Genomic DNA, 11,104 nt, shown 5'->3' with positions numbered 1-11,104 from the left:
ATGCAGCTTCAGGATTGGAGGAAGACTCATTAATAACCTGCGTTATGCAGATTACACAACCTTGCTTGTTGAAAGTGAAGAGAACTTGAAGCACTTACTGATGAAGATCAAAGACCACAGCCTTCAGTATGGATTACACCTCAACATAAAGAAAACAAAAGTCCTCACAACTGGACCAATAAGCAACATCATGATAAATGGAGAAAAGACGGAAATTGTTAAGGATTTCATTTTACTTGGATCAATAATCAACAGCCATGGAAGCAGAAGTCAAGAAATCAAACGACATATTCATGGGGAAAATTGGCTGCAAAAGATCTCTTTAAAATGTTGAAAAGCAAAGATGTCACCTTGAAGACTAAGGTGCACCTGACCCAAGCCATGGTGCTTTTAATCGACTCCTAAAAAAAAAAAAAAAAACTAGTGCCATCGACTCCTAGGCATGTAAAAAAAAAAAAAAAATTTTTTTTTTTTTTATGCATGTGAAAGCTGGACGATGAATAAGGAAGGTCAAAGAAGAATTGACGCCTTTGAATCGTGTTGGCGAAGAGTATTGAATATACCACGGACTGCCAAAAGAACAAACAAATCTGTCTTGGAAGAAGTACAACTGGAATGCTCCTTAGCAGCAAGGATGGTAAGACTATGCCTCACATACTTTGGACATGTTATCGGGAGGGATCAGTCCCTGGAGAAAGACATCATGCTTGGTAAAGTAGAGGGTCATTGAAAAAGAGGAAGACCCTCAATGAGATGGACTGACATAGTGGTTGCAACAATGGGCTCATGCATAACAACAATTGTGGGGATGGTGCAGGACCAGGCAGTGTTTCGTTCTGTAGTACATAGGGTCGCTATGAGTTGTAACCAACTTGATGGCACCTAACAACAACAACAACATACAAAACCAACAGCCAACATCATTCTCTATGGAGAGAGGCTGAAAGCATTCCCCCGGAGAATGGGAAAAAGACTAGATGCTTTTCATCATCACTTCTATTTAACATCGTGCTGGAAGTCCTAGCTAGAGCGTTAAGTCAAGAGAAAGAAATAAAAGGCATCCAAATTGAAAAGGAAGGAGTAAAACTATCCCTACCTATTCACGGATGATATGATCCTATACTTAAAGAACCCCAAACATTCCAAAAGAAAACTACTGGAACTAATAGAAAGATTCAGCAGAGTAGCAAGATACAAGAAAAACATACAAAAATCAGCTGGATTCCTATACACCAACAAGGAGAAATTGCAAAAAGAAAATCAGGAAAGCAATACCTTTTACAATAACCCCTAAAAAGATAAAATTCTAAGGAATAAATCTAACCTGGGCTCCTAATGGGCTGAAACATACCAACAATTTTGCAGATGGCACAGGACTGGGCAACTATTTATTCTATTATACATAAGGTTGCCACGAGCCAGGGCTAACTCAACGGTAACCAACAACAACAATATAAATGTTGTGGTTTGACCTTGCATTTGAGTATCGTTTCTATCTCCTGCAACCGAATAGCAACACTCCTAGTAAATGAAGCACTTTATTACAGAAAGTGCTGACAGGGACAATGCTAGTCTGGACAAAATTTTCTTGGGACAGCCTGACAACCAAAGGCCAGAAAGTCAATTCTGTTCTGTGTTGTAGCAAACATACAAAGGCCAGTGCTCTTCCACTGTAAATTCATGTGCTGGGATTGCCTCTGACCTTGGCCCAGGATGCCTGCTGACTCTGGGCTTATTTATATGCATCTTGTCTCTGGAAGCACTGGTCCAGACTCTATGAGTTTATTTTACTAATTCAAGGCCTGCTGGACTCTCAAGGATTTCAGGCACCAGAACAGCTGTGTTTAACCTTGTATCTTAGTCTCTGCCCAAGAAACCCAACAGAATTGGCAATGCTTTTGAAAACACAAGTGGGATTAAATTACAAATGGAGAAAGCATCTGGGTTAAAGTAAACAGTCACCAGACAAAAACTACCTCTTCGCATTTTCTTTCTTTCTTTTCTCTGTAATGAAAACAGGGAACTGGCTTTGAACTTATCCTTAGGTGAGTTTTTTTGTTCTTTTTTCTTTTAAAACATGTATCTCATAATTTCTGATCAGTAATAACAAGGTTGGGGCAGTTATCTGCTCATAGTAATAAAGATCCAGAACAAATTTCTGCAGCTCTGCCTTTGGTATTAAGGTCCCTGGATGGTGCAAACAGTTTGTGCTCGACTACTAACCTAAAGGCTGGTGGTTGAGCCTACTCAGCAGTGCCGCAGAACAAAGGCCTGACAATCTACTTCCATAAAGATTAGACCCAAGAAAGTCATCTGAAGCAGTTCTACTCTGTAACACATGGGATCGCCATGAGTTGGAATTGACTCGACAGCAACAGGGCCTTTGGTATTATTATTTTCAACTAGAATAGCACCAAGAAAGTAGACTGAAGACCTCTCAAAGTATTTCTTGTGTAGCCTAGTTCCTGGGACTCTCTGGAGATTAGATTACCAGGTTATTTAGATGCACAGAAAAGCAAACAAACATTCAACCTCCTTGGTAAATCTTCTGTGAGGACAGGGTAACCACTAAGGTTTGAACCCAGGTGATGTGAACATTTCTGTTGGCAGAGGGTGATGAATAGTAGTGTTCTCACCTGAAAAACAGGGACAGTGGGAAGCGGCCAAAACAAGAGAAACTCCACATTCAGTATGATGAGTTTCATGTTGCTCTAGTTCTGGGAACTCTCAGATGATTATCCACAGGCCTGCTGATCTTTAAAAGCTGCCTTGTGCAATATGCAATATAAGAAGAGAGGGTGTCCTGATTCACCGGCTTTGAAAGAAGTAATATAGAAGAAGCTTTCAGGTATTCCTAAGGAGAGCACTATAGGATTCAAGTTGAAAATGGATCTGAAGACTTAGGAGAAGCTAAAAGATCAACAATGTAGGCAAGCCAATTCTTTTCCATCAGCTAATCACAAAATTGTTTAGCTCAGCGTCACCATAGTCCCTTTCTGTGTTCTTGTTCGCATCACAGGAAAGAAATCCAGGATGACATTTTCCTGAATCCTTTTCACAGTAAGATTCTCAGTTAAATCTGCCAATGAGAGGAACTTTTGTGAGATTTGGAAGACAAAAGAGAGAGAGAAGCCATTTATCTACTCCTGCCAAGTCCCTGGGTAGTGCAAATGGTTAATGAGCTTGGGTGCTAACCAGAAGGTTGGAGGTTGAAGTCCACACAGAGGCTCCTCAGAAGAAAAGCCTGGTGATCTACTTCTGAAAAACCAGCCACTGGAAACCCTATGAACCGCAGTTCTGCTCTGATACACATGGAGTCTCCATGAGTTGGAATCAACTTGATTGGGAACTGATTAGGGGTCTTTGAGTGATGCAAATAGTTAACATGCTTGGCTACTAACTGAAATATTGTAGGTTTGAGTCCATCTAGAGGCACCTCAGAAGAAAAGTCTGGTGATCTACCTCTGAAAAGGCAGCCATTGAAAACTCTATGGAGCTCAGTTCTACTCACACACATGAGGTTGTTATGAATTAGAGTTGGCTTGACAGCAACTGGTAACTGGACTTTTTCCTGGACAGCCATGGGCAGGCAGCTGAGATCATCAGCCGGGACTTCCCTGTGGTCTCTGCACCTCCAGGTTTCCTAAAGCAGCCTTCCTGACCTTTGTTCCCCAGCCTTGCAATGGTGATGTGAAACTCTCTATATTAAATATCTTCCCATTCAAAATACATAGAATCACTTTTTTTCTCCTAAATAATCCTAACTGAAATAAAGGCCTAATACCTTGATCATCTATGTTGATAAATCTAAATTTTGGTTAACGCCTAATAATAGACAAATTGGTGGCTGACAGACTTAAAAACACATATGGTATAATTTCATTTTTATAATTTCAAAAGCAAAATAATTTGTAGTATTGTTAGAAGTAAGGACAGTGATTATTTCTGAGCAGGAATGAAAGAGTGGTGATTGGGTGAGCCATAATGAATGAGCCTTGGGACACTGGCAATGTTTGATTTCTTGATCCAGGTGGTGGTTAGCTGGTTGTGTTCTCTTCTTGATAATTCAATTAGCAAGACAATCACAATTTGTGCACTTTTTATATGTTGAATTTTAATTAAAATGTTTATTAAAACTTTTTTAAGGCTGGTAGGAAATTTCGTTTTTAATATCACTCCTAAAATGATATTAAATTAAATTAAATTAATTATATTTAATTATTGAGTCCACTTACTCTTTGACAGATGATACAACCAAGGTAGCAAGAGCCTAAGTAACTTGCACAGTCTGTCTTCAAGCCCGGTTTTCTGTCCCTGATTTAGTGTGAGAATTTTGAAAAGATAGTTTTCTTAGTTATCTTTTCTTCATTTTTTTCTGTTTCTAGTCAAATAGAAATAAATGTTGCATATATAGATGAGAGGGATCATTCAACCTAATTTGACTAAGGTATTACTTAAGAAATGCCAGACTCTTGAGTGAAAATGTATATGGGTAACATCTGTAAAGAATGTGCCAAACTTGCCAAGGTATTTGGAGTTTAGGAACAGGAAGAAGAGAATGGGCCATTGTAACTGAGACGTGGCTCTACATCAAGCAGGAAATACACATTGTAGACTGTCACCAATAAAGGTAAGTTAGGTATTGCTTGAACATTCACATTAATTGTGTCCATTTGTCCATTTCCCACAGTTTCCGCTACCACTGAGCCACCTAGATAGTCATCCTCTAGAGCTTAGAATTTCTGGAGCCTAATACACCCGTTGGCTCAGTATTACTTTCCCTGCTGTACTTTCCTGGAAAATGGGCTGACCTGTAAATGCCCCGAAGCCAGCACTACCCTCGGGGGAGTTTCACCAATGAAGAGTTACGTCCTGGAGAGCTGTGATTTTTATAGTTATCAAGAGTCCAATCTGAAAAGTCCCACCCACCCATATCCTCACTACAGCCCCAATCTTAATATATTCTAGGACATTCTAGGTCCATTACAACAAACATATGGCTTTATAATCTTTAATCCCTTGCTACTTTCAGAGGTTAGCAGTACTGTGTGCTTTGGAGCTCCTTGTTTTTTTCTGAACTTGCATAATTCAGAAAGAAGTGCTTCTCACAATCCATTTATTCAACAAATATTTATTGAGCTTCCACTATGAGGCAGGCAGTGGGCTAGTTGCTGAGGACATATTATGAAAAAAGTGCAGTCTCTGTCCCAAAGAAGCTCCTGATTGGTTGCAGAACAAGCACACAAAATAATAGTTTAGTTACAGGAATAAATTTTGGGGCTGGTTAAAACATATCACTCAAGTCCTAACTACAGGTTTTAAATTCTGTTTTCTTGATAGGTCTTTGATAGTGACTTTCCAATATTTGAGATTCACTGCTATTTTGGATAAAAGGTGTTCTGAGAATTCATCTTACTTGACTTCATTTAAATGTGCCAACCATGGGCACAGTTTAGGAACAGCCCAAGGAAAAGAATATACACATTGGAAATAAGTTGAGATTTCTTGCATGAAATTGATATGATTTTGATTAGAAGCCATGTTGTTAGTTGCCATTGAGCTGATTCTGACTCATGGTGACCTCGTATGCTGCAGAGTAGAACTTACCCATAGGGTTTTCTTGGCTGTAATCTTAATGGAAGAAGATTGCCAGGACTTTTCTTCTCTGGTACTTGTTTTAGGCTGGGTTCTGTAGAGAAGCAAAACCAGTAAAGCATATAAATATATATAGAGAGAGATTTGTATCAAGTAAACAGCTCATGTGACTGATTGTAGGGGTTGGAACATCCCAAGTTTTTGGATCAGGTCAGAGGCCTTTCCCAATTCATGGGAAAGCTAACAAACCCAAGATGAGCAGGTCGGTGAGCAGGGCTCCTGCTCACAGGCTGTGAAGGTTGAGGAATCTCCAAGGTTGGCAGGCAAGACCGCAAGGTTTCTCCTGATTCACATAGCTGCAGGGGCTGGTGAACCCGAGATCAGCAGGTTGGGGAACAGTACTCTTGCTTGCAGGGTGTGAAGATCGATGAATCCCAAGATGGACAGGTAAGCTGCTAGCTGAAGTCCCAAGAACGAGAGGTCAGACAAGAGACAGCTGCTGAATCCAGAACAAGCCAACATTTGCAAGGTAAGCAGGGAGGAAGTAGGTGGTGGAAAGCCAAGAGATGAAGGCTGAGGGGGCGGTGAGCCACCCTAGGTCCTATCCCCACTGGTACCACTCAGCAGATTCCATCATGGGGGTGATCACGTATCAAATTTGAATAGGGAAGTGATTACAGCATTATACAACTGCCGAAACACTGAGAATCATGGCCCAGCCAAGTTGACACACAGCCTTAACCATCACGGTACTGCTTGGTGGATTTGACTTGCCAACCTTTCTTTAGGTTAGTAGTTGAGCACAAACCATTTGTGCCACTTAGGGAATTTTATGGCAAGAAGTTCCTATAATGGTGACTTTTAAACTAAGTTTGAGCAGTTTCTAAGAAATATACTTATGTTGTTGTATTATAGTAGTAGTAGCATCAGAACCTGTCTAACTTCAGTGGGGAATATTGACCAGATCAGCCTAAAGCTGGTTCCCATGAGGTGGAGGTTAGACATATCTCCACTCTTTTTTTTTTTTTTTTTTACCAATCTGACACCAGCCATTCTTCCCACAGCAGTCTCTATTTCTCTTCTGGGATCAAAAATTCGTTACAATTGCTACACAGAACTCACAGACCATACTTCCAGTTAAGTGGTTTACTAAGGAAATGACAGGCTACAACTCGGGGTCAGGATCAGGAAGCATGTAGACAAAGTCTGGAAGGATCTTCCAGAGTGAAGAGCACATCCCTCCCTTCTTCAGTGCAGGACAGCTCTTTTAGCTCCTCTCAGGGGTGCAAATAGGCTTGTATATCTGCCATGCATGCCTCTTCTCAGCTGTGTAGTCCTCCTCTCAGCCCCTGAGGACAGGCCTCCTCTCGGTCCCCCTGAAGGCAGGCCTCACTTTGGCCATACATACCCACTCTCAGCCATGCTTGTGGCCTCTGCTGTTGGCCTCTCCACTGCTAACTGACCCAGCTCGTAGTCAGTGCAGCAGTTTTGTTCAGCTCTCTTAGCTGTGTTCCTAGCAGCAGTTTTCTGTCATTGCTGCTGACTCTGCTATAGGCCTCTTGCTGTCTTCAGTGTTACAGACCTTGATCTGTGTTACAGCTCTTTTGACAGGTTCCTTGCCTCCTCTTCACTTCTTCTTGCCTCTCTTGCCTTTTCTCCTTTGTGCTTCTTCTCTCTGCCAACCTGTGTGGGTTTGGCTGCATATATATGCAAACTCCTGGTCAATTTCAAGGCATGGCCCTCCCACCATGGCCACAAACTGACCAATCCCCTCTCAGTAGGCCACAGACACTTCATTTGCATAGTAGGCTATAGTCATTCATTTGCATAAGTATATTGACCAACCCCTGCAAAGTGCATCAAACAGATCAGTTACAGGGTAGGCTGCAGCCTACAGCCTGACAAAAAGTATAGCCACAAGTTGCTTACAGCTGACACAGGAAATGTCAGTTAACCTGGACAAAAGTAACAAACCCCTTGGTATAGAAAACTAGGGCAAAGGTAACTCCTCAGGATTTAGAGGAAAAATCTATCAAGCTGTTTTTCCAAAGAACCAAGGCAAAAGTCCTTATAAAGAAGCTGATTTCACCAAAGTTGTGTTGAAAGAAAGTAAAGTTAAAGATCAGGTAGATTATGTGTATCATCGGACAATACCTCAGGGCTAGCAAACCAGGGTATCAAAACTCAAGGGTAGCCTCTCTAGCCCTGAGTTCCTGTATTCTCCCAGAGCAGGGAAATCCTATCCTAGATTAAGAGATAACTACTTTCAGTTGTTCCTAATTCTTTGTTGGAGATGCACATTATCTGCTAAATGTGAACAAGAATTGATTATCAGTCACTCAAGGTGTTATTGACTTAATTTTTAGTGCCCATAGGTTTAAATGCATCAGAATTTTGTCTGACTCTGCTTCACTCCTGATGGAAAGATCTGGGGGTAAATATTCAAAAGACCAGAAATCACAGGTAACATAAATGAGTGACTTAGGCTGGATGGTAGAAAGTATGGGGGACCGGGTGGAAGTGGAGAATGCCCAGCTTGAGTAAAGGGGCAGGCGCTGCTCAAACCAGCTCCGACTCATGGCGACCCCATGTGTATCAGAGTAAAAAAAAAGAGTAGCTCTGGCTAATTACCGCACGAAGGAGTCCAGGCCTACTGGGTTCGAGAGAGCCTACTTTCAAGAGAAGCTGGCAATCTGCATATTTCTTTTAGTTTTCCTGATCTTTAAATGTTCCCAATTAATTAAAAAAACTAAAGCAAAATATAAAAACAGAAAAAGTAAGAAAGAAACGACTTACGCTTTCAGCTAGAATATAGGACAATATGAAGGACTTTTGCTCCCATCTTTATGTTCGCAAAAAGAAAAGCCCATACATAGTTAAAACCATACTTTTCTGTGGGGCTGGCAAAGACCAGTGGAGCCAAGGAAACCTTGAAACAGAATTGACCCAAAAATTCTCTCCAAATTTCCCAAACTTGGCTTTTACCAGGAAAAAAAAAAAAAAAAAAACCAGGAAGGCAGCAATAAAGAAGAGGGTAGTAAGCAGAAAGAAATAACAATACCTGTGCTCTTGTGGCAACTGGATTCCAGGACTCTGACTGAGTTGAATCCAAAAGTGAACCAAATATATCTGCAACTGCAGCCAAACCTTCTCCCAGCTCATGTATTGGGTAGGTCAAACAGGCAACAGCTTAGAAGCATGGGTTGTGCTCAAATAATCTTTCATCAGAGAAATGCAAATTCAAACCACAACGAGAGGTACTATTTCATATCCACTGAAATGGCTAAAATTTGGAAAAAAAAAAAAAAAGAAGTATGGCAACAGCAAATGTTAGCGCAATGTGAAACAACTGAAACTCTTACACAGTGCTGGTGGGAGGCGGAAAGTGAAAAAGTAATAGGAAAACTCATTGGCAGTTTCTTATAGTGCTGTGTGTACCTATTCTCTGACCAATCAATTCTATTCCTAGGCATATACTTGAGAGAAATAGAAGAACATGTCTACAAAAAGGCTTGTACACCAATGCCTTTATTCATAGTAGCTTAAGTACTCCTGAAAATAACTCAAATGTCCATCAACAAAAAAATACATAAACAAATTGTGGTGTGTTGTATAATGGGATACTATTTAGCAATAAAGAGAGACAAAGTACTGATATTTTTCGTATCTGCACCAACAATATGGGGGTTCAAGTCCACCCAGGTAACGGAGAAGAGACTCGATGTTTAAAGTGGGATAACTTCTTGTTTTTGCTGGGCTGGGAGGCCTTAATTGTTACACTCTGGGAAAACGTACACCCTAAACTGTGGAAGGGGACATCTACTTGTTTTATCAAACACTTTTAAAGTTGAAAATAGTTATTAAAAATAGAAGCAAAGCACTTGGTTCTTTAACCTAGAGCCTTAAATGATAACTCAGTAATGTCCTCAAGTTCCATTGTCACCTAGTCTTCTGTGAATATAGCTGCCTTAAGAATGTAGGGAAACGCAAGGAAACTTAAATAGCTTCTAGTTTCTATATTCTTCAAGAGCAGGACAATTCTATTCCAGATCAAGAAATAACTACTTTCAGTTGTTCCTGATTCACTGCTGGGAAGACGTATTATCAGTCACGATCTAACCTGTCTGTTGGTTTGTTGTACTGTGGTGGGTTACTTGTTGCTATGATGTTGGAAGCTTTGCCACGGGTATTTCAAATACCAGCAGGGTCACCCATAGTGGACAGGTTTCAGTGGAGCTTCCAGACTAAGACAAACTAGGGAGAAAGGCCCGGTGATCTAGTTCCAAAAATTAGCTTTGAAAACTTTGTGGATCACAGCAGAGTATTGTCTAATATAGTGCTGAAAGATGAGCCCCCTAGGTCTGAAGGCACTCAAAATACAGTGGTCGCAACAACGGAGTCGAGCGTACCAACGATCATGAAGGTGGTGCGGGACTGAGCAATGTTTAGTTCTGCGGTACACGGGTCACATGAATTGGAGCTGATTCTGTGGCAACTAATGACAACAACAACAGCAAAGGATACAGTGTGCTGTATTTCTTTACCTGCTATTTTTCTTTAGTAAAATTGAACCCTCCACAGAATTGTCAATCATTGCTGGTCTAGAAGTCACGAACCTGGATTTAGCCCTGGCTTTTTTGCCAATAACTGGAGCCCTGGTGGCATAGTAGTTAAGCGTTCAGCTGCTAACCAAAAGGTCTGCAGTTTGAATCTGCCAGGTGCTCCTTGGAAACCCTATGGGGTAGATCTCCTTTGTCCTGTGGGGTCGCTATGAGTGGGAATGGACTCGATGGCAATGGATTGGTTTTGGTTTTGGTTTTTGGAGCCCTAGTGGTGCGGTGGTTAAGAGCTTGCCTGCTAACCAAAAGATTAGTAGTTCGAATCCACCAGCTGCTTCTTGGAAACACTACGGGGCAGTTCTACTCTGTCTTATCGGGTTGCTGTGAGTCAGAATTGACTACACGGCAACGGGTTTGGTTTTGGTTTTTGCCACTAGCCAAAATATGATGCTTTGTTGTTGTATGCTGTCACCAGGTATTTCTCTCACGAAGCTGCTAGGTGTGTTTGAACCACCAACCTTTTAGTTAGTAGTGGAGCGTTTAACCATTGGGCCTCCAGGGCTCCTTATGATGCTAGGCAAGTTATTTAACTTCACCTGGAGACCTTGTGAAAAATTTAGATTTCTGAGGCCCCACACAATTATTGAATCAAAAATTTTACTGAAGAACATTGGTAATCTTAACATTTAACAAGCACCCTGGATGATTCTTACCATCAAGGGACCACAGGATTCTGTAATACGTGCTGGTAGTGTCTGCATTCATCTTCCTAAAGAAAAGCACCTGGAATCTTTGCACTTAAAATAACAGGCATCTAAGAGTCCATTGGAAACCCTGGTGGCACAGTAGGTAAGTTCTACTGCTGCTAACCAAAAGATCAGCAGTTCAAATCCACCAGGTGCTCCTTGGAAACTCTATGGGGCAGTTCTACTCTGTCATATAGGGTCGCT

The sequence above is a fragment of the Elephas maximus genome, chromosome 14, assembly GCF_024166365.1.
Source record: "Elephas maximus indicus isolate mEleMax1 chromosome 14, mEleMax1 primary haplotype, whole genome shotgun sequence".
Lineage (NCBI taxonomy): Eukaryota > Metazoa > Chordata > Mammalia > Proboscidea > Elephantidae > Elephas > Elephas maximus.
Note: the sequence above shows the minus strand (reverse complement) of the source record.